Source organism: Puma concolor, chromosome E3 (assembly GCF_028749965.1).
Source record: "Puma concolor isolate L17-30 chromosome E3, mPumCon1.1.hap2, whole genome shotgun sequence".
Taxonomy (NCBI): Eukaryota; Metazoa; Chordata; class Mammalia; order Carnivora; family Felidae; genus Puma; species Puma concolor.
In genome coordinates this window covers 8,608,368-8,635,750 of record NC_141682.1, presented here as the reverse complement: position 1 = coordinate 8,635,750, position 27,383 = coordinate 8,608,368, and the positions used below count along the sequence as shown (strand labels likewise).

Sequence of the window (27,383 nt, the reverse complement as noted above, 5' to 3'; positions counted from 1 at the left end):
AGCGGAATTGGGGGCGGGGCGCCTGGGGGGCTCAGTCAGTCAAGCGTCGGACTCTTGATTTTGGCTCAGGTCATAATCTCACGGTTTGTGAGTTCGAGCCCCGCATCAGGCTCTGCGCTGACAGCATGGAGCCTGCTTGGATTCTCTCTCTCCCTCTCTCTCTGCCCCTCCCCTGCTCACGCTCTCTCTCTCTAAAATAAATAAATAATAAATAAATAAATAGATAAACAAAAATGGGGCCCCTGGGTGGCTCAGTGGGTTACGTGCCCAACTTCGGCTCAGGTCATGATCTCACAGTTCATGGGTTCAAGCCCTGCATCGGGTTCTGTGCTGACAGCTCAGAGCCTGGAGCCTGCTTCGGATCCTGTGTCTTCTCTCTCTGCCCCTCCCCCTCTTGCCCTCTGTCTTTCTTGGTCTCCCAAAAATAAATAAATGTTAAAAAAAAAAAAGGTTAAAAAAATTGATTTCTGAGACAGAGAGAGACAGAGCATGAGTGGGGGAGGGGCAGAGAGAGGGAGACACAGAATCAGAAGCAGGCTCCAGGCTCGGAGCCGTCAGCACAGAGCCTGATGCAGGACTTGAACTCACAAACGGTGGGATCATGACCTGAGCCGAAGTCGGTTGCTCAACTGACTGAGCCACCCAGGCGCCCCCCCAAAAAATTTAATAAAACAATATAAATAAATAAACTTTTTTTTTTTAATTTAAAAAAGAGGGGCACCTGGGTGGCTCACTCGGTCGGGCGTCTGACTCTCGATTTCGGCTCAAGTCACGATCTCATGGTTTGTGAGTCCGAGCCCCACATCGGGCTCTCCACTGACAGTGCGGAGCCTGTTTGGGATTCTCTCTCTCCTCTCTCTCTGCCCCTACCTGGCTCATGTATACTCTCTCTCTCTCAAAATAAATAAATAAAATAAACTTAAAAAAATTTTTAAAAAGAAAAAACGGAACCGGACAAACCACCACCACAATCGTCAACCATCAGATACACATGGGGCTTGAGGTTTTCTAGAAGATGAAGCAAAGGGTCACATCTCTAGGATAGAAACCACCAACTGCTGGAGAACACTGAACTTGCAAGTTTTGGCAAAAGTCTGAGGAGTTCCTTCAGGGTCTCCCCAAAAGGAGGGTGAGCAGGGAGGTAGTGATACCCGCCCCCAACCCTTCCCAACAGAGATCTACATCAGCACTTGAGGAACCTCTCCCAGGGCCTCCCAGGAAGCCTGTGTCCTTACCTGTCCTGTGGGCCGCTCTACTGCCCTCACATGGCTATGGTAAGAATTACAGGAGCAAGGCAGCAGGAATCCCCACCATACCCACACCCAGCCTGACCTGGAGTTAGCAAGCGCCCTACACAGATGTGAATTTTCTTCCTTGAGAAGAAAGGAAAAGCACAGATTAGCACCAGGCACTGTTGAGAGGAAGGGAGGTGTGGGGTGGGCATCTGTTAGGGCTTGAACCCCCCATCTGTTAGTCCTCTTCAGGACTGTGGTAATCCCAGTATCACGCCGCGCCTCCCACCCCCAACAGAAGTGTAATCCTGACAACACAGCGGAGACTTGGGCCTGACTTGGGGATTTCACTTCCAACTTACTGGGCAAGTTCTTTTAGAGTTGCAGAATAAAGCAGCAACAAGGTATATGGGAAAGACTAGCATCCCTCCCCCAGATGGGCGGTGGGGAGAATGAGCTGCGAGAGGCTGGCAGACCCTCCAGGTTTTCAGTAGCTAAACTGAAGAAAAAGGGAAACGCTCCCCCTGCAGAAGCCAGAGAAGGATCAGCAGGAAGTGGTGGCAAGGAAGGGACGGTCCCCACCCTGTACTGGCAAAGCCAACTCAAAACATGGGGCCCCTTGGAGACTGCCATACAGCCTCAGTGGGGAGGAAAGCCAAGGTTTTCATTTCACAAACACAGAAATGGAGGCCTAGAGAGAATAAGGTTCTCCCCACAGCACACACTAGAAAGTGGCAGAGCCGGGGAAAACACCCAACTTTAAAAAACAAAACAAACAAACAAACAAAAAGCATATGTTTCAGCCAACTGATTTTCAAGAAGGGTGCCTGGATCATTCAGTGGGGAAAGAACAGCTCTTGCACAAATGGTGCTGAGAACACTGGATATCCACATGCAAAGAATGAAGTTAGACCCCCTACCTCACACCATATACAAAAGTTAACTCAAAATGGATTAGGGGACTCTGTGTGGTTCAGTTGGTTATGCGTTGATTTCGGCTCAGCTCATGACCTTGTGGTTGGTGGGATCAAGCCCCATGTTGGGCTCTGCGCTGACAGCAAGGGGCCTGCTTGGGATTCTCTCTCTCAACCTCTCTCTCTGCCCCTTCCCGGCTCGTGCTCACTCTCTCTCAAAAAAAAAAAATTTTTTCAAAAAAAAAATTTTAACTTAAAAAAAATGGACCAACAAACTAAATTCAAATGCTAAAAATCATAAAACTCTTAGAAGAAACCACAGGATAAGTCTTCATGACCTTGGATTTGGCAATGGATTCTTAGATATGACACCAATGGCACAAGTAACAAAAGAAAAAATTGATAAAATTATCGAACTCCGTAAAAATTAAAAACATTTGTCCATCAAAAAGAACACTGTCAACAATGTGAAAAGACAACCTACAGAATGAGAAAAATATTTGCAATTCATATTATCCAGAATGTATCTTACAACTCAACATAAAAAGACAAACAACCTAATTTTAAAAAGACCAAAGGACCTGAATATAATTCTCCTAAGAAGACACACGGGGCGCCTGGGTGGCTCAGTCGGTTAAGAGTCCAACTTCACCTCAGGTCATGATCTCACCGTTTGTGAGTTCGAGCCCCGTGTGGGGCTCTGTGCTGACAGCTCAGAACCTGGAGCCTGCTTGGGATTTTGTGTCTCCCGCTCTCTCTCCGCCCCGCCCCCATTTGCACTCTGTCTCCCTCTCTTTCTCTTTAAAAAATAAATAGTCATTTTAAAAAAAGAAGAAAGAACAAGGGCAAGTAACAGAAAACAGTAACAAATATAATAGATATTTCAAGAATATGAATACTAATTTTAATGGAAAAAAATGCTGAAGAACCAAATTTATGTTGTTGACAAGAAACCCACTTAAAGACACAGACAGGTTAAATGTAAGAGTGGAGGAAGATACAATATGCTGACGCTAATGAAAAGGTAACTGAAGAAATACAGAAAATAACCAGTATTGGCAAAGGTGTGGAGAAACTGGAATCTCTACACATTGCTGATGAAAAAAATGGTTCTGTTGCTAAGGACAACGGTTTGGTGGTTATTCGGAAGGTTAAGCATAGAATCAGCACGTGACCTACCAACTCTACTCTTGGATATACACCCGTAAGAAGTGAAGACGGTACTCAAACAGCAAGGTACACCCAGGCTCACTGTTCACAGCAGTACTTTGCACAAGAGCCAAGAGGTGGAAACAGCCCAAATGCCCACCACCGGATGAGCGGATCAGCACACGGCGGAATATTATCCAGCCGTGATAAAGAAGTACGGATACACGATACGATGTCGATGAACCTCCAAAACATTATGCTAAGTGAAAGACGCCAGATGCAGAGTCCTGTGTTGTGATTCTCTCCATGTGACCTATCAGAATAGCCAAATCTCCAGAGACAGAATTGTAGAGGGATGGTTGCCAGAGGCTGAGGGTGGGGTGGGGGAGAACGGGAGGATCTGCATAATGGGTTATGGGGTTCTACGTTAGAGCGATGGAAATATTTTGGAATCACAGAGAGGTAGTAGTGGCACAACACAGTGGGTGAGTGCGCTGAATGCCACCTTAAAATGGTTAATTTCATGTTATGTGAGTTTGACCTCAACACATTATTTTTGAAAAGAAATAAACAAACCAGAAAATCTATGACAAACCACAGGATATGTTTCCCTAGTCCGGGTGCCCCGATGCCCCCGCCCCATGCCTCTCAGGCCCCTCAGCCAAGAAGTTCTCTCCAACTGAGGTCACGGAGCTTTCCCCAGGCTAAGCCCCAAAAGGACGTGCCCACCCTGATCTCCCGGGTTTTGTTCTGCTGCGTAAGCCCCGCCCCAGGAATGAGGGACAAAGTCATGCCCCAGTAGGAAAGCGCCTTGGTCTGCAATGGCACCACTTCCGGTTTGATCTGCAAATCCCTCAGTCCCAGGCTTCCGACTCCTTTCAAAAGGGTAACTGCCACCCTCACTAGAGAAGTCCTGCCCCGCAGGCACTGCTTCTCTTTGGGCTGATTTATACAGCCTGTCTCCCCAGTTGTCTGAGCTCAAGCCGGAGGCAGATGTGCTGTTAGCACAATGAAGCTGAGGCTCAGAGAGGTTAGTGACTCCCCCAGGGCCACACAGCGGGCTATAGAGCTTCTGATCCTCGGATGCCCGAAGCCCATTTCACTTCTTTCTTCCCAGGGTACAATCCCACAGCTCCTACGGGAAGGGCCAGGACACCAAGCAAAGAGTCAGAGGGCAAAACCCTTCCCGCTGCGCCTGGCTTCCCCTTTCCCTTCCTGTGGCTCTGGGGCTTCTGGCCCTGCCATCCCCCCCCCCCCCTCACCCCCCCATCACATCTCCCGGCCTAAGACTTCAAGGCAGGAAGGAGCCCGCAGCCCTCAGACCGGCATGCTTCCCCACCTCTTGCTGAGATCAGTCAGACCAAGCTGGAATCCCGGGTCCGGCTTACTGGCCTAGGGACCCTGAGCAAGTTTCTTAACCCCAAGTCCTCCGTGTCCTCTTCTGTCAAATGGGACTGTGAATAAAGTTGACGTTCTTGTGAGGGTTCCACAAGTGAGTCACAGGAGGAGCTCACTGTCGCGGTCAATTCTTGTTAGTTGTTAATATCCCCTTTCCCCCCATTAGCTCCGTTTGTAAAAGGGCCGACCCTACTAAATAAATGACATTCACTAAGTAATATTTAATTTATTTTACCATTTTGAACTGAGATCCCATATAACGGAGGCTTGGCTTAAAATCAGTATTGAATAGCAAAATGCTCAAAAATGAGTCGAGGTGATTTTCAGGACAAGCTTTGGGAAGTTTGGGGGCCTGAAGATTCAGACCCAAATCCAACCTCATTCCTGCTGGCAGGGAGCCCAGGAACATCTAAGGGACTAGGAAAGCTTTTGTCAGAGCCGTGTCTGAGGGTCACCCAGGGACTGGGGAGCCTGGAGGTATGATGAAACACTGAGCAATCAAAGAGGCACAACGGGGTGGGAGAGAGACATTTCCCAGCCGAAGGAACGCACGCCAAAAGACAGAAGTGAAAGAAAACAATAAGAGAAAAAATACCAATATAGTATTTCTGTGTGTCGAGCCCTATGTTAAACATTTGACGAGTATTAACTCAGGAAGGTCCTCACGACAACCCCCTGAAGAGCATCACACAATTATGCCCGTTAATATTACAGATGAGGAAGCTGATTGGATGCATTTCCCCGAGTCCGCTTTCTTAACCATGGAGCCCCAAACAGCTCAATGTCATTGGAGGGTAAGATCTGAATGGGCTAAAGGGGCAGGAGGCATGAGGGTCCCCAGGATCTCGAAGGCCGCGAGATGTTTGGATGCAGGACGCTGTGCGTGCGCAACCCTAGGGGGCACCATCACTCCACACAGATCCACGGACTTATTACACCTGTCTTCCAGCAGATGGCAGTCAAGAGCCACCGCCTCCTAATCTGCACAAAGACAACGCTCGGCAGTGGCCGCGCTGTCTGGCTTATATCCAGAAGGGTCTGAAGCAGGGAAGGGGATGTTTAGTTGCCTTTTTGGACCGGAGGCGGCTGGGGTGGTCCAGCTGATGGGGGGGCGAGGTCTGAACTAAGAAACAGACGGCCAGAGAGGAGGCGATGGATTCGAGCAAGGACGGTTGGAAGGTTCTAGGGCATGGCGATGGGTTGCCTTGGACTTGCAGGGGGTGAGGGCGCCGTGTGGATCTAAGACAGACGGCCAGAGGGTGGCTGGCTGCGCAGGGATGAATCCCAGAACACGACCCGTCAGCCTGAGATGCCAGCACTTCTCACTGGGGATCTTACAATGGTCCAGACCATCCTGTGGTCTTGGAGCGAGTCAGGCGAAGACAGGATGGTCTTCCACCCCACCACTGGGGGACTGAGTCCCCCTCCTCCTCTTATGCCAAAACGATCCTTAAATATCCTCTCCACGAGGGCCACAAGAGCCCGATTCCTGACGCAAAGGACTTCATGTTTCTGGGAACAAATGGAGTCCTGACGCCCCAGGAGCGCCGCAGCCGGGCAAAAGGAAGGAAGCGCTACAGGATCCCACAGCCTGGATGCAGTGGACACAGGGCTGGCACCAAGGACCCACCTCCAGCTTCTGGACCAGCCACGCGGCCCACCCATGGTCCGGGGGCGCCTTCTCAGCTCTCTCGAGCCGGAGCTGCCGTCCGAGGGGACCTGGGGCGGGGGAGGGGGGCGCGTCTGGCCCAGGACCGGTTTGGTTTCTGCTAAGAGGCCCCCACCAACTCTTTGATTCGCGGCCAAGACATGCTTCTTTCCAAGTCAAAAATAAAATAAAATAAAGCATGTTACAAAGTGATTCCCTCTCCTCCAGCTCATTTTAATGTGGTTTTCAGCATGGGTTTATTGCGAGCAGCCTGCGGACAGCAAACATGTGCTTGCAATATGCCTGTCACAGTCGGGACGGGATTCCACAGTCATGGCCGGGCCCCAACCATCAAGACCCGCAGGAAGGAAGTCAAAGGCAGGGCTTTGAGGATCAGGTAATTGGTGACTCTCAAACATTTGTCCTAAAGGCTCTGAATGGGTCTACCTTTACCCCTTGTCGTTCCCTCTGCAGAACCAAGGCAGAGGGGAGGGGGAAGGGCAGGGCTGGAGAATTCAAGGGCTGTGGGAGGTGGGGGTGGGGAGACAGCCCAGGATAAGGCTCCTCATGTCTCAGGATTTTCCGAAGGGAGACAAGCATGAGGCCAAGCGTCTAGCCTGTAACTAAACCACGTTATCTTCAGCAAGTGTCGCGTTCCAGCTCTGGGCGGCCGGGCCTCAATTTCCCCATCCATAACAGATGGCGTTTGGCCTAGATGTCGAAAGACGACTTCCAGCTCTCACACTCTCTGCTTTCTCTGGGTGGGGACAGCGGAGCAGGGGGCCCAATTAAGTGGAGTCAGATTATGCTTTAAATGTCATCAGTGGCGCCTGGGTGGCTCAGTCGGTTAGGTGTCCCACTTTGGCTCAGGTCACCATCTCGTGGTTCATGGGTTCGAGGCCCACGTCGGGCTCTGTGCTGACGGCTCAGAGCCTGGAGCCTGCTTTGGAGTCTGTGTCTCCCTCTCTGTCTGCCCCTCCCCCCAACTCCTGCTCGCGCTCTCTCTCTCAAAAATAAACATTGAAAAGTCACCTTTAAAAAGTGTCATCAGGTCACCCCAATGTGCTGTTCGACTCTGCCTCAACATCCCCACCAATGAGAAGTCCACTGCCTCTCCTGGAATTGCCTCGGGGTCACCTCTCCTTCTTCATCCCTTGGGCCCAGATGTGCTTGCTAGTCGTCCCCAGGAGACCCTGGCTCCTTCCCCACCCGTGACAGCCCTTTAGATATCTGGGGAGTGTGGCCAAGTCTCCCTTGAGTCCAAGCTCTCGGCCCAATACCCCCACTCCGTGGCCTCCACCTGCCGGGCCATCTCTGGCAGGCTCGTGTGGACAAGACCCCATTCTGCCAACCGGCCCCTGACAGAGACGCCCAGAGGAGGGAACGCCACTTTTGAGCACCTGTGATGTGCCGGACGTTGTCACAGACGTCCCATTCCCTCCTTGCGGCCCCCCCTTCTAGGATCGTGTGACTTGCCCGAAGTCACGCGACTGGCAGGCCACTTCCTTTTCCCCAGCCTTCCTTTCCTCACACGCAAAAACGGGGATGATGATAGGGCTGCTTTCTGGGGCTGTGGGCGCATCTAGCTCACCTGGCCCCAGGCACAGCACGGGACGCAGCGTCACGGTGCAGGGCTGGGCACATGGACCTCCACCAGAATGCTGAGGGACCAGCGGCCACCTCACAAAAGACACCTCTCAGGACGGAGGCTGAAGGTTGCACATGCTTTTTTAAGAGGTGACAAAACCCCAGGGCGCCTGGCTGGCTCAGTCGGTTAAGCATCCGACTTCGGCTCAGGTCATAATCTCATGGTTCGCGAGTTCAAGCCCCGCGCCTGGAGCCTGCTTTGGATTTTGTGTCTCCCCCTCTCTCGGCCCCTCCCCGCTTGCACTCCGTCTTGGTCTCTCTCTCTCTCTCTCTCAAAAATAAATAAAGACTTAAAAATTAAAAAAAAGAGAGAGATGACAAAACCCAGAGGACTCCTCAGCCTGTGGTGCCCGACCTGCTGCCTCACCCCACACACCCGGCCTGAGAGGCTCGGACCTGGGACGGGAGTCCCCAGAACAGACTGCTGTTCACCCTCCTTTGTTCTACGGGATGTCCTGCCCCAACTTCCCAGAGCCGCCCAAGGGAGTCCCACTTGCAGAAATGCCAGAAAGGCTTCAGGGCGGGACACAGATCACAGGCTGTGGCTCCCCAGGGCCGGGCGGTTCCTGAACAGCAGGGGAAGGGCCATCACGCACACACGGTGCTCACACACAGGCACACCCAGACCCACTCGGGCCCATCCACACATATGGATGGACACACAGGCACACACAGGCCACACGCGCGCGTGCGCGCGCACACACACACACACACACACACACACACACACACACTGCAGGCAGGGACGACAGTAGGTCCAAGCCCCAGCTGCAGCCAGAGAATCTGGACAACAGTCAAGAACCCGGGCTCCCGCACTTGGTGGCTGGGGACTGTGGGCAAGTCACTGAATTCCTCTGAGCTTAAGGGCCTCACGTGTGAAACGAGTAAGTAAAAAAAAAAAAAAAAAAATCATAAAATCCTCTGTGCCCTGCCAACCGCTCAGAGCCCTGGAGAAGGACCAGAGAAGCAGCCGAGGGGGAGACGTCTGGTGAATCCCAGACCCCAGCACCAGCACGCATGTGGCTTCTCAGCAGCTACATGGGCGTCACCCCGACCGACAGAAATGCTGGAGCCTCTGGAGTGGAGAGAACGTGGCTGAAAGCCCCCCGAATCAGGAATAGCATAGATGGGGAGGGTACAGGGCCCTGATCGCTAAATCTCAGTGTGAGGAGTCAGCCTGTGGCAAAGGGGGAGGCACCGGCTCTCACGGAGGGTGAGCCCGGGGGCACTGGGAAGGTGGGGTCCGCAGGAGACAGACGCCTGGATCTGCTCAGAGCTGCCTCCCTGCCTCCTGGGCTGGCTGCGGAGAGAAAGTGTCAGCTGGCACCTCGCACACGGTCCCTTTCCCACAAAGTGCTGCAAATGTCCTGGGACGCAGGAAACAGCAGAGCCATTGTGGCCCAAACCGGTTTCCTCAACGGCCCCGGTGCTGTGTTCAACAGCCCGAAGGAGGGCTTCTGCACCCGCCTCTCTCGGAAGAGACACATCGCAGCCTCCAGCCCAGCTCCCTGAACGGTAGCCACCTCACTGCTCTCAGCCCCTGATTTTGGGCTGAAGGACGAGAGTTCCCATTGCTGGCTTTGAAGCTCCCTACTTGAGGCTCTGTTTCTGCCACTCCAACTGGGGGGAGCCCCGGATGAGGCCCCATCATAGATGCCTGAGGAAATAACAAAAAAGGCATGGAACGGGAGGGGCCGCATGGTCCCGGCCTTGTCCTTAGGCGGGGTGGCCAAACGAAGGCAGTTCTGGGGGAAGCAGGCAGGCGGGGCCCTGGGGAGCCACAGAAGGCCCCAGGCAGTTCACCCTGGGCGGGGAGGAGGAAGCACAGGCAGTGTCTGCCCTGGGGCAGAGCAAGCAGGTTGGCCCTTCTGGGGAAGGCCGCCCAGGGGGAGGGTAGACAGCCACTTGGCGGGCATGCCAAGGGGAGGGCTCGTTCCCCAAGAACTCGTGGGCTGAACCGCCCACCCACACTGGGCCCAAGAAGGGGGCTCCCAGTCAAGCAGCCCTCCTAGGCTGCAGCTACAAGGCCCCGTTCATGGGTTCCCAGGGATGGCAGGGCTCCAGCCCCAGTCCTGCCCAAGCCCTACCTCTTCCCCGGCAGTCACTGGTCCCTTAGCAGGCTCAGTCTCCAGCTTTGAAGGAGTTTCTGAGTCAGGAGCCAGCTGATATGGAATGCCCGATCCTCTGAGCCTCAGTTTCCCCATCTGAAAAAGGGTGATTGGGCCAAACGACCCCGAAGGCTTTGGCAAGGGTGATATATCCCATGCGTACTTATTTTTCTAGAGAGAAAATGCTGCTTTGTTTTCTGCTCTGAACTAAACAGAACCATGCACACACGGCCCATGCACACTCACCCACTGTGTGCACGCACAACCCGCATATACACGGCCTATGTGCGCACACGCTCTCACACCCACGAGAGTCTGAGCAGCACTGGGACAAGGCTCTGCGGTAAGGCCTGTGGGGATGAAGCCAGTGACCGGCCTGACAAAACGGAACATGCGGCCGAGCTGGGCATCTGGGCCTGGGGCAGAAACGGCAGGCAGAGTGGCAGGGCCAAGAAGAGGGGCAGCTCCTACCGACAGCCTGGCTTCCGTCTGGACAGACCAGGGTAGGTGTCCTGGAGAAGGGGCCTGGCGAATCTAGGACAAAGGGGCCACCTCCAGGGGGCGTCACCTCTGAGCTCCCAGACCCAGCAGGGTGGCAGTGGGAGCTGGGACAGGCCAGCCATGGGGATGTGTGCCGGTCTCCGGGCCAACAGCCCTCACGGCCACCGACCCATCTCGTCCCTAATCCTGCAGGCTTATTTCAGTTGGCAGATTCTTAAGCAATCTTTAACTGCCTCGTGTAGATGACCAGGGCAATTTTCTTTCTAATAAGAATAAAAATAAAACGCCTCCGGATATGAGGCCCCGCTCCTGGGCCCCGTAGGACGAATCTGCTTCTAACGAGGAAGAGGGCCCCACCCCAGAGGTCTGATGCTGCTGGACCAGCATCTGCAGGTGGCCAGCTCACACCAGGGACATTAAAGACACCCGTGGCTCCGAGGGAGACCGAACACCCAAAAGGAGCCCCCCGCAAGTCTGTGATCATGGGGTTTGCTGCCGGAAGACAGATCAGGGGTCTCTGCATACGGCCGGGCTCCTTGGGCCTCGCTGTGACCTGGAGAAGATGCCACCAGCCCACCAGGCCCGGTTCCATGCCCACTGGGCCACCTTTCTGTGTGGTTCTGGGTCCCCGATGCCCAAGCCCTGGGCACGTCTGTCGGCCAGTGACAGGGAGGTCCCCACCGGGCATCTTTACACACCCCTCCACAGCACATCAACTCCCAGGGGAGCCCTGAGATCCTCTGAGACTCGAGAGGGAGGGGGGTGGTTTGCTCCGTCCAGCAAGGTGCAGCTCAGCCACTCAGACTGTGCCGGAGCCTCCAGGCCACCTCTGCCCCCACAGGCAGGAACACTTCCTACCAAATGAACTTTGGAGAGAGGCAGATCTTGCGCTCACCCCGCCACTACTAGGATCAAGGCAGAAAAGTTTGCCAGGCGAGTCAAAGGCCTGATTTCTGCTGGCCACTTATTAGCTGTGTCCTTTGGGGTTTTGGGGGGGGTTTGTTTTTTTGTTTTTAATTTTTTTTTAATGTTTATTTATTTTTGACAGAGAGAGAGAGAGAGAGAGAGAGAGAGACAGAGCATGAGCAGGGGAGGGTCAGAGAGAGAGGGAGACACAGGATCCGAAGCAGGCTCCAGGCTCCGAGCTGTCAGCACAGAGCACATCGCGGGGCTTGAACCACACACCGCGAGATCATGACCTGAGCTGAAGTCCACTGAGCCACTCAAGTGCCCCGCTGTGTAGGCTTTGGTAAGCTACTCAACCTCTCTGACTTTCCGCTATGTTATCTGCAAACAGGGGTAACGATCATAATACTATACGTATCATTACGCTGCTGTATGTTATATAATTACATAGTGCACCTGAACTTTAACAGAATGTCATGTCATGTAACATGGTAAGGCGCGCTTCATGATGTTGCTGGAAGGACCTGGCCAGAGAACTTGCACAGTGTCCACACGGTGTCCAGCAGAGAGAAAGCGTTCACGCACCGAGGTATCGCTTCCGTGGCGAATCAGCCTTCAGCCGGGAATTCCCACCGGAGCCCTAAGCAGTCCAATACCAAAGTGAATTCAGAAACAAGCCATCATGCAGAAAGGTGGAAGCAAGTGACCAGAACCTAGTGGGCAACTTGCCCCATCGAAGATAATAAAAGGGTTGAGAGGCTTCCCGAGTGCGGGAGACACCCTCCTGCTCTTCCAGCCTCGCCTCTCCTGGGACCCCATCTCAACCCTGCAGCTGTGGGGGGCTGGAGTGGCAATGAGGCAGAGAAGGCACGAGTGCCCACCCCCTCTGAGCAGCCAGCCTGCAGCGGGCCCCAACTGGGGAAGGGGGCAGATGTCCCTTTAAAGCAAGTTTGGAGTTTTAATTGTGGCACGGAAGCAGACATTTCTGGTTAAGGAACTGAGACTGAGTTTGGGACTTTAAGGGACTGTCAAGCTTTCTATTACCTACTGAAGGGCCAGAGAAGTCATGGGGATGCCCAGTTTCTGCTGGAGAGCAGGGATAAAACTCCCTTCTTGGGGCGCCTGGGTGGCTTAGTTGGTTAAGCATCCGACTTCAGCTCAGGTCATGATCTCGCGGTTTGTGGGTTCGAGCCCCGCGTCAGGCTCTGCGCTGACAGCTTGGAGCCTGCTTCTGATTCTGTGTCTCCCTATCTCTCTGCTCCTGCCCTGTTCTCCCTCTCTCTCTCTCTCTCAAAAATAAATTAAAACTGGGGCGCCTGGGTGGCGCAGTCGGTTAAGCGTCCGACTTCAGCCAGGTCACGATCTCGCGGTCCATGGGTTCGAGCCCCGCGTCGGGCTCTGGGCTGATGGCTCAGAGCCTGGAGCCTGTTTCCGATTCTGTGTCTCCCTCTCTCTCTGCCCCTCCCCCGTTCATGCTCTGTCTCTCTCTGTCCCAAAAATAAATAAAAAATGTTGAAAAAAAAATAAATTAAAAATAAATTAAAACATTAAAAAAATTAAAAACAAAAACAAAAAAACCTCCCTGCTGAGTACATTTTAAACGGAACAGAGGAAACTGTAATAAAGGTGCTTCCCGACCACGTCTGCAGGGTCCACTTCTCACATAACAGTTTTTAGGATAATGGCATCTGCACCAGGGGGCACGTTCATTGCTTGCTTTCCAGCACCCCCTCCCCATCTTCAGGCAATAGCACCCCTTTAATCCAGTGACAGGCCTTCATCCTCCCGACTCTGGAAATGGGAGGGGCCATCCCCTTACACAGCCCTGCCCCCTGGCTCAAGGGAGGAGCCAGGTGGGCACGTGACCCAGCTGAGCCAATCAGAATCCTTCCCTGTGAGTTTTTCCTTTTCCAGCATCGGGAAGAACCCCTTCTCCTCTTGGGCCCCGAGCAGTAAGGCCATGAGTTTGCATCACTTATGCTGTGCTCTGTGCTGGGGGAGAGGCTCCTCCAAGGTACTGAATGGGGCACACTCCAGGGAAAGACCCCAAGATGAGGGACAGAGAGAGATCTGGGAGGACGGTGGAGGGGCTTGCTGGTTCCCGTTCATCCTGAGGCCAGCTCCAAGCAACCTTTTTGCAGTTTGGTTGTAGGACTCCCCTGGTGTGCGTTCGGCTCCTATCTCTTATTGCTGAAGGCCTACGGATGAATCCAGGAAAGCAAGGAGGTGGCCCCCCTCCTACAGGGACCTGGCTGTCAGGAGAACCTTCCTTGCTTGTGGGAGCCAAGGTCAGCTTCCCAGCATGAAACCACACCAGTGCTGAGAACCCTCGCCAGAATTCCGTTTGGCGAGGCATCTGGTGGCTCAGTCGGTTGGCCATCCGACTCTTGATTTCAGCTCCGGTCATTATCTCATGGTTCGTGGGTTTGAGCCCTGAATCCAGCTCCTCACTGACCATGCGGAGCCTGCTTGGGATTCTCTCTCTCTCTCTCTCTCTCTCTCTCTCTTTCTCTCTGAGTTCTCTCTGCCCTTCCTGCATGCACTCTCTCTCTCTCTCTCTCTCTCAAAATAAATAAATAAACGTACAAAAAATTCCGTTTGGCATAAGGCTCATCAGCTTACACAGGCGTTTCATAAATGTGATGTCATTTTGTCCTTCCTACAACCCTGTGAGCAAAGCATAATTATCTCCATTCTAACTGAGAAGGTGAAGTGACTCACCCTGTCTTACTGCTGGGAACTGTCATCATTCGGGACTTGAACCCACATCTGCCTGCACCCTTGGCTTTCTCCTCCCCCAAAGCTGCCTCACTGGGTACCCCTTCTCCAGCCCCGTGGTCAGATCAAGGGCTCTAAGGAAGGCCCTAGACTTAGTGATCTGTATGGTCCCCAAGCGCCAACTCTGATGGACCACATCTTCCTTAACCTCTGAACCTCAGTTTCCCCATCTGCGAAGTGGAGTGATCATCCAGCCTTGCCTCCTCCCAGGCTGAGGGGAACACACACGGGCCTACGAGGAGCTGTGGAGCCCTGCCTCACTCCCTGTGACTCCAGGGGTAGGAGGACGTAGCCATGTGTATTGGTTCCAATGAAGAGCAGACTTCAAGCAAAACAGACCCAGACTGATGTGTTAAACAAGCTTCCTTGAATCTGGCGGGATCTGGCCACCTTGGTGGCCGCTCCACTAACCTCTCCCACATGTGTGGCACAAGGTCACCTTTCACGACGTCTGGTCCCATTTTGTTCGTGCATTCATTCACTCATTCATTCTCCAGGTATTTTTGGAGTAACGGGACACAACAGGGAACACAGGAGACAAAGCTCTAGAGGGATCTACATTCCAGCGGACAGAAGATAATTAGCATAATAGTTAAGCCGATTATATAGTACTAGTATGTTGGGGGTTCTAAGTGCCATGGGGAGAAATAAAGAAGAAGAAAAGAACAGGCAAAGTGGGAGGCGGGGCAGGGGCCACCCCGTTAGAAAGCCCAATAGGAGTGTCTCAGCTGGAGGAGACAGTAAGTGCAAAGGCCCTGAGGTGGAGGGAGAAGGGGGCTGTGGCAGAGTCAGCCAGAGAGGCGGGGGGAGGCCAGAAGTTGCCCTGTGCAGTGGCTGTCCCCCAAGGTAGGCATAAACCGACTTGGGGAAAGGCCCCAGACACAGATCACAGGACAGATCACATAAGGACACGGTGCTGGGAGGCAGACCTTCCCCCGTGCATTTCTGGGGCCAGGAAGAAGAAACCCAGGTCAGGAGCCCCCCATCTGTCCCCACTCAGTCTGTGACGCAGACCCCAGCTAGCCCGTCACCAGCATGGCTGTAAGGACATGGAGATCACAGCTCTGGAGACAAGGTCCCGGGCCAGCCACGGGCCCTGCATCCACACAGAGAGGGGCTGGGGACTCCCCCTGGGGCGGCACGTCCCGCGGCCTCCCGCTCCCCAGCCTGGCCTTCCCAGGAAGGAGCATACCTCTGCGCCCCCAATCTGGAAAGCATTGAGGCCAAATGGCTCCATTTCAAGTGCAATTATTACAAACCCTTCAGGGAATGTGAGTTCCAAAATGAAATCTCTCTGTCAAAACTTTCATTAACGCGCAGTTGCTGTGCGGGGATCGGTTTACACCCGTGCCTGACAGAGCTCCGTAGAGACCAGATTCTTGGGGGGTGCCCTGCCCGGGGAGCCAGCCTGGCCCCTCTGCCTCCCTTGAGTTTGCAAACCCCCCAAATTCCGTCTCCAGCCCGTGTCTCCAAAACACAACAGCCTTTGTCGTGGGAACACGTCCGCTGGGATTTCCCCAAAGCCAGTGATGCACACGTCAAGAACACACTTCTGTAGGCTTGTCTGGGAGAGTTCTTTCTCTCTGAACACAAACCAGCATCAGGAACAACTCAGGGGTGTGCTGCAGATGAGGGAACCGGGCTGACAGGCACAGGGTGCTTGCCCAACGCTCACCAAGCTCCCACCCCGTGCCCGGTGCTCGGAGGAGCCCTCCCCAGCCCCAGCTCCTGGCCCTCCTCCATTACAGCACAGATCGGACCGCGTCCGGTTTATCTGCCTCTGCGTCCGGCCCCTTGCTGGCTACAAGTAGTGGGTCTTACTCCCCTTTTAATCTTCAAGCATTCAGCATTCACAGGGGCCGCCGACGAGATTTGAGCTGCACAGCTTAGTGGTTCAGGGCACAGGTTATGGGTTCAATTCCCAACCCAGGCACTCACTAGCTGGGTGAGCTAAGGGCAACTTCTCTCCACTTCGAGAGATGACTTGTCTCCTCTACAGGATGATCCCAGTCTCTCAGGATTGTTTCAGGGATTCAGGGAAGATTAAATGCTTATAAAGGGCTCAGCCCAGTGCCTGGTACACGAGGCTCTTGGCACAGGTCAGCCAAAAGAAGATAAAGACGAAATAGGATGGACCCGCTGCTCCCTGAGCCGCAGGCCATGGCTCCAAATACTGGGAGTGACAGCTGGGATTGGTGCCTCCTCTCCCGGGGTGGCTCCCTGATAGCCTCACATTCTCAGCGGATCCTGTAATGCCTCTTTAAGACAACACTGCGTATCTTTTTCTCTCCAGACCAGAAGAGTATCCGGTGAATTAATTTCTAAAACCACAGCAGCTCCTTCAGGCGGCATTTGCCAGGAGGAAGGTTCGGAAGCAGAGGGGAGGCGAGGCGAGATGAGCACAGCCCCTCTCCCCGCACGAGGGGATGAATCACAGCCAGTGCGGGGCCGCACCTGACAGGCACTGATTCAGACCGAGGGTCTCGCTCTCAGCAGATAGGAACGTGCCCCCCCGCCTCACGCACGGTGCCAGGCCCAGCCAAGTCACATTCATGCTATTAAAACCAGTGCAGCGGGAGGACCCAAGCCTGGGGGGGGAGCTCGGTCTGCCCGCCCCCCGCCTCACCTTCCTTTCCTTAATTCACTCACTCACTCATTCAACAAACCCGCTGGTTCCTGTATTCGACTTGTCTGCATGGTCCAAACCAGGCATGCCTCAAAGTACTGGAAATGAGGACAAAACCCAGTCCTGGCCCGCGAGGAGCCCCTTCTGTCCCTGACGCGAGGATGGAAATCAGGAGTGCCGGGAAAGAGAATTATTTATTTGCACCAACCTCTAATTGAAACGCAGCATTTCTTTGCGGTAGGAGCCCGGTCCCAACAACAGCAACGACGCAGAAGCTGTGCCTGTACCTTGTTCCCTATTTGCTTCTTACGGAATTCGCAGACTTTACAATTGTTGCAGCCAGCTAGGAAAACCATTTTCCCTCATCACTGCTTTGAAATTCCGGGAGTCATCAAGCCCACCAGTGGATCTTGTTATTTGGGTGATGTGTTATTCCATCTACCATCCGCATTTTCAAAATGGGTTTTTTTTTAATTATTTTTTTAGTGTACATTTATTTTTGACAGAGAGAGAGAGAGAGAGAGAGAGAGAGAGAACAGCCAGGGAGGGGCAGAAAGGGGGGGGGACTGAAGATCCGAAGCAGGTTCTGCTCTGTCAGCACAGAGCCCGATATGTGGTTCGAACTCATGAGCCGTGAGATCATGACCCAAACTGAAGTCAGACGCTTCTCAGACAGATGGAGCCACCCACCCAGGTGCCCCTCAAAAAGGTTGTTTTTTTTTTAATGTTTATTTACTTTGAGAGAGAGAGAGAGAGAGAGAGAGCAAGGGAGGGGCAGAGAGAGAGGGAAAGAGAGAATCTTAGGCAGGCTCCACACTGTCTTCATCACAGCCTCATGCAGGGCTCGATCCCACGAACTGTGAGATCATGACCTGAGTCGAAATCAAGAGTCAGACGCTCAACCTACTGAGCCACCCAGGCGCCCCTTCAGAAAGTTTTCTGGATAGCTGTATTCTGCAGTGATGCGTAATCCTGCTAGATTCTTTTATGCACGGTTCTGAGAAATAAATAATAGAACATTATAAACATTATAAATAATAAAGAATAATAAAACACTATTCTGAGAAAAGACTCACAGGCTCCAGCAGACAGCCAAAGGGGGCATGGCACTAAAAGGGGGGGACGAGTGGCAGGGACCCACGGTGGTTTTCATGTCCTGTGGAGAGGACTCTGACTGATGGGGCAAAGCCACCATTGCAGGCCCCCCCAGGGAGTTGGGGGGTGCTTCACAGAGGAGGTGACTTCTGAGCTGGGCCTCTGCAGACAAGTAGAGCCTGCTGGGCCAACATGGAGGGGACGATGGGGCGGGAGCAGTTCAGCCTAAATTTGGATAAAGGAGGGAAGAGGAGCAGACGGTTTGGTGGCGGGGGGGGGTGGGGAGAAGGGAGGGGAGGAGAGGGCAGGGGAAGGGAAGCAGGCTACTTTGCGGGCAGCCAGGATAGGGTGAGGGACAGCTTGGTCTGTCCAGGTGTTCTCACTCCCTATTGCGGTGAGGAGGAAGAAGGATGAGGTCAGGGCTCAGACAGATCCCGTCCGACCCCAGCCCTGCCATGGACCCGCTGGACGCCTCTGAGCAGAATGACTGCTCCCCCCGTGTCTTAATTTTCTCCCCCGTAAAAGGGGGATGATGACAAGGCCTGCCTTGTCGGAGGACAAACGCAACAAGGCCCGTGGTTTCCTAAACACCTGGTACCCAGCGGCTGTCCAAGAAATGGTGACGGGGCGTCACCATCATTATTTTTACCACTACTTCTACTGGCTGGTCTTTTCCACAAGAAAAACAAATCTGGGCGCCTGGGTGGCTCGGTCGGTTGAGCGTCGGACTTCGGCTCAGGTCATGATCCCACCGTTCCCAGGTTTGAGCCCCGAGTCGGGCTCTGTGCTGACAGCTCCGAGCCTGGAGCCTGCTTCGGATTCTGTGTCTCCCTTTCTATCTCTGCCCCTTCCCCCACTCGTGCTCTCTCTCTCTCTCTCTCTCTCTCAAAAACGAATGAACGTTAAAAAAAAAAAATTTTTTTAAACAAAACCAAGAAGCCTTTTCCCCAAAGATCCCTCTGTCTCTGGCAAAAGGAATGCGCAGGAGATGTTGCTTCCACAGAGTTCAAATCTTACCCTCTTAGATTCAACATGTGCACTGACCCGGGGGCAGAGGCACAGGGGGCGCTCAGGCATCCAGTGTCTCAGCCTCCAGGCGGGGACCCCAGCCTTGGCGGCCCATCCAGACCCAGCGGTCTCGCATCCCGTTACACCGAAGTCCTCACGCCCCACGGGGACAAGCCTCCCAAGTGCCTGGCACATAACACCTGCCACGCGTTCGCACAACCGCCAGCCACGTGCTGGCAAACGGTTGACAACGGGCTCTGTGGGGACGAGGCTTCATCTGGAGAGTGTGCAGATTTCCAGGGTGTGAATACCCCCCACCCCCCACCACGGCTCACTTCCCGCGACCAACAGGACATCCCGGAGAGGGGAGGGGACGCACGAAATCGGCTCTTGTGGGCCAGTGGGAGGTGGCTCTGGCACACAGCTGAGGACATCCCGCAGGGAAAAAGCGTGACTGTCCCCATTCTCCAGGTGAGGAAAATGAGGCTCCGAGGGCTTAAGTTCGCATACCTAGAGACTCCGAATCCGTCTCTCCTTTACCACGGGGACTGCACGCCAGCGTGCTTGTATGGCCTTGAGGAGCATCAAGGTCATAAAGACAGATGGCCGGAGACCGTGCGGGATGGGAGCCAGCTGCAGGGGGAGCTCGGCCATCCACAGCCCCCCGAAGGGGCCCAGGCCTGGGCCCAAGGTGACCTGCCCACTCTGCCGGGAGACAGCTGCGGAAGAACACAGGACAGCCCACAAGACCCCCAGTGACAGATGCATTTTTCCGAGCGAGCTAACAGCCACCCGGCAGGTGGTATTTATAGTTCCCCTGCAAGTGCTTTTTACTGTTTTGGTTTTTTCATTAAGGGCTCCCTTTCTTCTGAACCAAACAAAAGCCCCTTGTCTGGGCGGGTGCCAGGAGCCCCGGGAGCACAGTTTGTTCCACAGGGACCGTTAGGGTGTCTCTGCCTCTGGACCCACCAATGTCGGTGGAAGGACAGGGCTGGAGGCCTGGGACCCTTAGCTGCGGCCCATCTGGCTGCACCGTGACCTCGGGCTGGTCACCTGACCTTCCTCGGGCTTCGGAGGTTCACCCCTGATGGGCGGCCGTGCCGTACCCGCATCTCACGGGGATGTCCCAAGGATCGTCGGGAGGACGTGACCAGCTCAGTGTGGGCGCAGGCACACAGCAAGTCCCCAGGGCTTTCCTGGACCAAACCCGGCTGGGGGGCCTCAGCAGCACCGGCAGTGAGCTGGCCAGATGGTCTCGGGGCCCCTTCCAGCGCTGACTAGACGGCTGGGTAATGGCTGTCGTCTGCTCCCAGGGGGACAGAGCGTGGAATATATCTGGCACCTCTTTCCCCAGTTGGCCTTTAAGAGCCGAGGAGGCCCCAGGCCCGGCCCTGGCTCCTGGCCTGCCCGGCCCAGGCTCCCTGAGGGGTCTCCTGTGTGACGAGGAGCCCTGCTGAGCGTCCCCATCTCCCAGCCCCACGTGGGAATGTGACTTCGGCTGGAGAATCTCAGGGGCTAAACCAAGCTCCTGGACTCTGCAGACAGCAATTCTGTCGTTCCAGGGCAGATCCCAACAAAAGGAAAACCGTGGCTCTCTTGTACCAGTATGAAGTGAACATGTGTCACGGGTTTCATGTAAGCATTCAGTGAAGGGGGAGGAAACCAGTGGGATGGTACAGGCAGTTCAGAGAAAACTCAAGGATCCTCAAGATGCAGGCAAACAGGAAGGCTGCAATTGGAATTACAAATAAATGCAAACCGGCCCATCCCCAGGGCCACAACTACCATCCCCTGGGACTCAGTTAATTTATGTGAATACTGCCCAGAATTGTTCGCACTGTTCCTTGTTGGGTGCAACTTTACAGAGCTGTCCCCCACAGCTCAAAGACAATGAAAAAGGTGGAAATAACCCAGAAGGGTGCGCCAGACAGGACAGGCAGTTAAACTTCTTTCCCCCTTTAAAAAGTCTGCAGTTGAAGCGGAAGGACGAAGAAAGTTCTGGACGTGGACGGCGGTGAAGGCTGCCTGACAACGTGAACGTGCTTAATATCACCGCGTCGTGTATGTAAAACTGGTTCCAATGGTAAATTTTATCTTTTGTGTATTTTACCCCAATTTTTTTTTTTAAGTCTGCAGCATAGAAGGTCTTGCAACAGGCCCAGCAGTGACGCTGTGGGTTTGCTTCATGGTCTCCAAGGCCAGGGTGGTGGAGGGCTCTGACCGCCCCTGGAGGTGCTCTCTTCTGCCCAGAAGCCCTCCAGACCCAGCTTCAAAGTGTGGGCTTCCCTCACACAGAGGAAGGTGGGCAGTCAGGCTGGAGGCCCTAAGGACAGAGTGGTGGCTGCAGGAGGGCAGCTGGGGAGCTCACGGGGCCGACACGGGGTGAGGGGGCTCGGACCACAACCAGGCTGTCTGGTGAGGAAGGAGCTGCCTCACCGGGGAGGGAGGGGACTCCCGGCAGGACAGCAGTAAGTGACCACAGCCAGATGGGACGTAAGCAGGGTAGAGGCCACCCAGCAGCTCACACTTCTTCCTCAGCTTCCCAGATATCAACTAGCTGAGATCCGCCTGCACGGCGCCCCAGTGGGCTCAGAGCCTGAGGACTGTGGCCCGAGGCACAGGGCACAGAAGAGACCCCTGTGTCTGCCCCGCCGCAGGGCCCGATCGGAGAGAACTCCCAGGGACCCACAGGCCTGGGCACCTTTCTCTCTAAGTCACACGAAGGCTCCCTGTGTATGCGCCGGCTGCAGCCCTGCTCACCTGCTCCCCGAACAGGAGGAGGGGGCCCCACCCCAGCAAGGGGCCTGCTGGGCAGGGCATCAGACAGTGCTCTCCCTCAGGGACAAAGTCTGCAGGCTTCTCCAGACTTTATAGAGATCTGCAACACTTAGTGTCTCTCCGGGGCTCAGGGACGACTCTGGGCGGAGAATGCCAGCCTCAGAGAAAGGGAGTGGCCGTCCCAGGGTCAGCCGTGCGTGCGTGAGGACTCAGGTCACCACGCTCGACCTTGAGTCGGCGCCTGGTGGCTCCAGCGGCAATGCCCTCGCTCACGTGGCCTTGGCCTCCTCCACGAGGCACCTCCCTGGGGCTTCGTCCCCCCGGATGCTCTTCTCCAGGGGCTCATCATCTACGGTCCAGAAGCCACAAGCAGCCCCGGGAGGTTCTGCCTCTCTCTGGGTTTTTAGAACATCTGTGCCCCGCCTCTCAGCCCTGCACCCCTCAAGTGTCCTGTCTCCTCCAGCACCCCTGGGCTCTTCTCCCATGCCCGCCTGGAACTCCCTTAACTGGGAGCTGCTGGCCTGGGCTCCCCTCCCCGTTCTGGCCCCAGGACTGTGCTCGGGGTCCCGGTGCCTGTCTGAGGACCACGGGGGCAAACGCAGGGCTCCGGCCTCCCTGGAGATTGCCCGAAGGCTTCAGAATTAATAGTACAGAGTCTGATTCCAAAACAGCATAAATTACATCCTGGAATCCATTACGTTCTGATCTGTTAGGCAGGAGGAAACGTGGTCTGTAGCAAAATAAAAGACATCCTGGAACCCATTATGGACTCTGATAGAAGACAAAGGCAGCAAAAAAGGACATTATGGGATCGACGTGCCTAATAAACGGCGTGTTGGCATCTCCCTTCCACCGGGACGTGGATTAACAACAGATGTTCTACGCTAATGTCGATTTGTATGCTAATCTAAAACAACTACATGGCCTTTGCAGACAGGAATTCTATAAATGCAGCCTGGGTCCCTTCCTTCCCCACAGCTGCCGGTGGCAGGGGCGGGGACTGGCTGGTGGGGACAGGCTCCAGCCCCTGCCCCCTGCAGAGCCGTCTGGGGGGAAGGGGGAGTCCCAGCTCAGTCACCACCCCCGCGTCCCCTTCCTCCTCAAGGTCTCTGTTGAGTCTGGCCTGCGAACCCCAAGACCCGGCCTCATGGGGCAGGACACAGACAGCCTCGGGCTCCACAGGGCTTGTGGCACCGAGAATTCAGCCGGTTCCTCCAGGGGACCAGCAATCCCTGCCCATCCCTTCCCCAAGGTTCAGCCGTGCCTGGAGGGTAAAGACGGATCCCAGACTCCCAGAGAAATCTCAGACCTGCTGAGATCACTTGGCCCCATACACCACCATCTGGAATGGGAGTCGGAGGCTGGGAAAAAGGACAGAGCCTCCCAAAGTCACACGAATGCAGCGGCCAGGCCTGGGCTCACTCCAAGCCTCCTCCGTCCACTCCCCCCACAGCCCGGGTTTGTAGTGACCTGCTCTCGGGGCTGCCGGAACAGGCCGTTCTGTCCCACCGAGGAGCCTTTCCTGAGGCCTCTTTGGGGCAAAGCCCCATCCTGGACACTGGGGACACAGAAATGAACCTGAAGATGCCAGCATCCTGGCCAAAGCAGCCATGCCATTGAAGGCAGCCACGGGTCGGGGGACAGAGGCCGGGACAGGCTATAGAGCAGCACAGAGAAGGAAGTTAACCAAGAGAACCATGTTCTTTCTGGTCCATTAGCTCCCAAGTGTATGTCCCAAGGGAGCCCTGGTGTCTCCTGCAGTTAAGGCACAAAGGATCCAAACTCACACTTATCACACAGATCTATGCCTGACTTTGGAAGGTGTGGCCAACTATGCACGTGGTTGGCACGGCGTGACCAGCCTCTGAAGCCCAAGGGCGAACAGCTCACACAGGTGAGCTGGAAGGCTGATCAGCCCGCCCTGCTCCTGGGGGCTCATGTGGACAGACAGCATTGCCTCCTGACACCGAGGTGCCCAGAGCTGACCTCTAGGCTCCTCTCATCTCCCTGTATGTCTCTGGCTCTCAGAAACACTCAATATAGATAGAGTCAGAAGGCAGAACTGAAACTTTGACTTTGTCGCTAATTAGAAGGCAGACATAGTCACCCAATGTCCCATTTTCTTCCCTACATTTCCCTGACCCTTTAGAGGTGACCAGTTGGCCACACGATTAGTTTGGCCAGTAAGTTATGAGAGGTTGAGGTGGTGAAAAGTCTGAGTACAACTTTCTAGTCCCCTACCTGTGACAGATAATGCAGCTGCAAGATGGCCGAACTTCGGTCCACCTGGGGCTGGACCCTCTGCTGACCCGCACTGGACAGGTGGCTTGAGGAAGAAAGAAACTTTTGTTGGGGCTGGGGCTCTTTGTTACCAAAGTGTAACCTTGTCCGTCCTGACTGTTATAACATCCCGGGTCATGGGCTTAACGATAGTGAAGACATAAGATAATCTGTATTAGCATGACTAGTATAACCTGTGAACACTCACTTTTAGTTTTATTGCTTCCCCCCCACAATTCAGGCTACAAGGGATTCTCAGGAAAACAAGCTGTACCAAAGATAATGCACCAAAACACCCTGTAAAACAGGGGCACCTGGGTGGCTCAGTCAGATAAGTGTCCAACTCTGGATTTCAGCTCAGGTCATGATCTCACGACTCATGAGTTCGAGCCCTGTGTCTGGCTCGGCACTGAGAGCTCAGAGCCTGCTTGGGATTCTCTCTCTCTCCCTCCTCTTTCTGCCTTTCCCCTGATCATGCTCTATCTCTTTCTCAAAATAAATACATAAACTTAAAAAAAACCTTGCAAAACAAACAGGGAAATAAGCTGCCATGAGTGAGAGAGCAAATAAGACAGAGGAAGACTGAACCCCAACAACCTGAAAATACAGAATTCCAATATGAGAGGAAATAGGAAATGTACATAAAGTAAGTTTGCTTTAAAACATTAAAGAGTTAAGAGGAGGAGTTGAAAATAGGACAGAAATGAAAAATAAGTAAATATAACTTATAGAAATTAAAAATGTAAAAGTTAAACGGACAGGTCAAGAGGCATATTGGACACTGCTGAGGATAAGATTAATAAAAACAAAGCCAGATTACCCCAAATGCAAAAGTGGGACACACACACACACACACACACACACACACACACACAAATAGAAAGAGTGGTTTAGAGACATGGAGAACAGAACGTGGATTCTTTCAGGGTGCCTGGGTGGCTCGGTCAGTTAGGCATCTGACTCTTGATTTAGGCTCAGGTCATGATTTCATGGTTTGTGAGTTTGAGCTCCACGTCCAGTTCTGTGCTGACAGCATGGAGCCTGCTTAGGATTCTCTCTTTCCCTCTCCCTCTGCCCCTTCCCCACTCACTTGCATGCTACCTCTCTCAAAATAAATAAACATTTTTTAAAAAGGATGCAGGGGCGCCTGGGTGGCTCAGTCATTTAAGTGTCTGACTTCGGCTCAGGTCATGATCTCACTGCTTGTGAGTTCAAGCCCCACATCGGGCTCTGTGCTGACAGCTAGGAGCCTGGAGCCTGCTTCAGATTCTGTGTCTCCCTCTGTATGCCCCTCCCCTGCTCATGCTCTCTCTTTCTGTCTCTCAAATATAAAAGATAAAAAACATAAAAAAAATAATTTTAAAAAAAAGGATGCAGATTCTGTCTACAAAGAATAAACAAAATGGTAAAAAGGCAACATTTGAAGAGATAATGGCTTGGGGTTTTCTGGAATTGATTTGAAAACATAGATCTTCATATATCAATTCAAAGAGTCAAGCATCACAGTGAGTCCCAGCCAGAGAAGTAAATCTATTCACATCTAGACAAGCTACAATAATCTGTAGAACATGAAAGGCAGACAAAATCACACAACTAACCAAAGAAAAAAGTTGAATTATCTCCAAAACATCTTCAGTGGATCTCTCAACAGCAACAATAGAGGGCAGAAGATAATGCAATAATGTCTCCACAGTACAGAGGGAAAATAACTGTCAACCTAGAATTTTATACCCAACTGAACTATTGTTCAAGTATCACTGCTGGATACAGTGATTTTTGAACAAACGACAACTGAAAGGAGCTGAAACTCAGACATGTCAGGGGACTGCAAATCCTCAAAATGATATACAATTTTTCATCCATTAGGTACAAAAAGTCATGGCTGGTAACACTACATATTGGCTAGGATAGAGAGCAATGGGGAATTTGTGTGCACTACGGGTAGAGCCAACTTTGGAACAATGAGTTTGGAGAGCATTTTGACAAATTCTAGAAAAGTTAAAGATAAACCTTCTCCGTCTGGGCAAGTATTTGCTCATGTGCACAACGGTCTTAGGGTATTCCCTACAGTTCTGCTCATAACTGTGAAAAAGTAGAAACAATATGTCTTTCGGAACGGGTGCGATAAATAAAACTGTAGTATATTCATGCTGGTGAACACTGTAAAGCAGTTAAAATAGATGAGCTAGAGGTTAAAGAGTCAACAGGAATAGATCTCACAAATACTTTAAGTCAAAAAGCAAACTGTAAAAGGATGAATTCAGCAGAATATGCTGTCTACAAAATTTCAAACACATAGTTGTATATATTATTTATAGACATAAATGAATACACTTAATAACTTATACAATATATCACAGCTTTGCTGTCCCTGACTTTAGCCATACCTGTGACATTTTATGTCTTTAAAATACACTGTTCTGGGGCACCTGGGTGGCTCAGTCAGTTAAGCATCCAACTTTGGCTCAGGTCATGATCTCACGGTTCGTGAGCGGGAGCCCCAGGTCGGGCTCACTGCTGTCAGCACAGAGCCTGCTTCAGATCCCCTGTCCCCGCCCCCACCTCTGCCCCTACCCCACTCTCTCTCTCTCTTTCAAAATAAATAAGTAAATAAATAAAGAAATAAACATTTAAAAAAAAACAAAAAAATGCATTGTCCTGAACTATTTTAAAATAAAAAGTTAAAGAAAAAAAACTGTCCCGAAGCACATATGGCATAATGTTGTTTAATCTCAGTGATGGGTACATAAGTATCTTATGGGGTATTTAATGTACTTTCCATTAAGTTTGAAATACTCCCTATATAAATTTTTTAAATTAGGAGTTTAATTTGAGGGGCACCTGGGTGGCTTAGTTGGTTAAGCATATGACTCTTGATTTTGGCTCAGGTCATGAGTTCGAGCCCCATGCAGGGCTCTGCGCTAACAGCAGGGAGCCTGCTTGGGATTTTCTTTCTCCCTCTCTCTCTCTGCCCCCACCCCGCTCGAATGCACACACGTGTGCACTCGCTCTCTCTCTCTCTCTGTTTCTCTAAATAAATAAATAAACTTTAAAAGGGGACATTAATTTGACCATTATGATGGTAAGAAATACTAAGTTTTGTGGAGCCAAAGTGCCCTGTGCTGTGACCTACCTCCGCAGAGGGACATGACACGTCCCCCAGCTCACCTGTTTCTGGCACAGACAGGTGCACGTTTGCCACCACACTCTCCTGAAACCTCCCCACTGAAGTGACAAAGTGAGTTGGGGGTTTTAAAGCCATACACCGACAAGGATAAAGAAAACAGAAGGGAGTCACCAGGAGGCGGAAATACA

At 53.0% G+C, this 27,383-nt stretch overlaps 1 protein-coding gene and 1 long non-coding RNA gene across 4 annotated transcripts in view; one reads left to right on the top strand and one right to left on the bottom strand.

Annotated features, from left to right (window-relative positions):
- The window catches only part of COL26A1 (collagen type XXVI alpha 1 chain), a 202,102-nt gene that overhangs the window by 44,602 nt on the left and 130,117 nt on the right, over positions 1-27,383 (bottom strand). The window lies entirely within an intron of this gene.
- On the top strand, positions 4,089-6,554 carry LOC147572947 (uncharacterized). The gene is made up of 2 exons (XR_015245439.1): positions 4,089-4,325; positions 5,408-6,554. It is a non-coding gene; the product is annotated as an uncharacterized LOC147572947 (long non-coding RNA).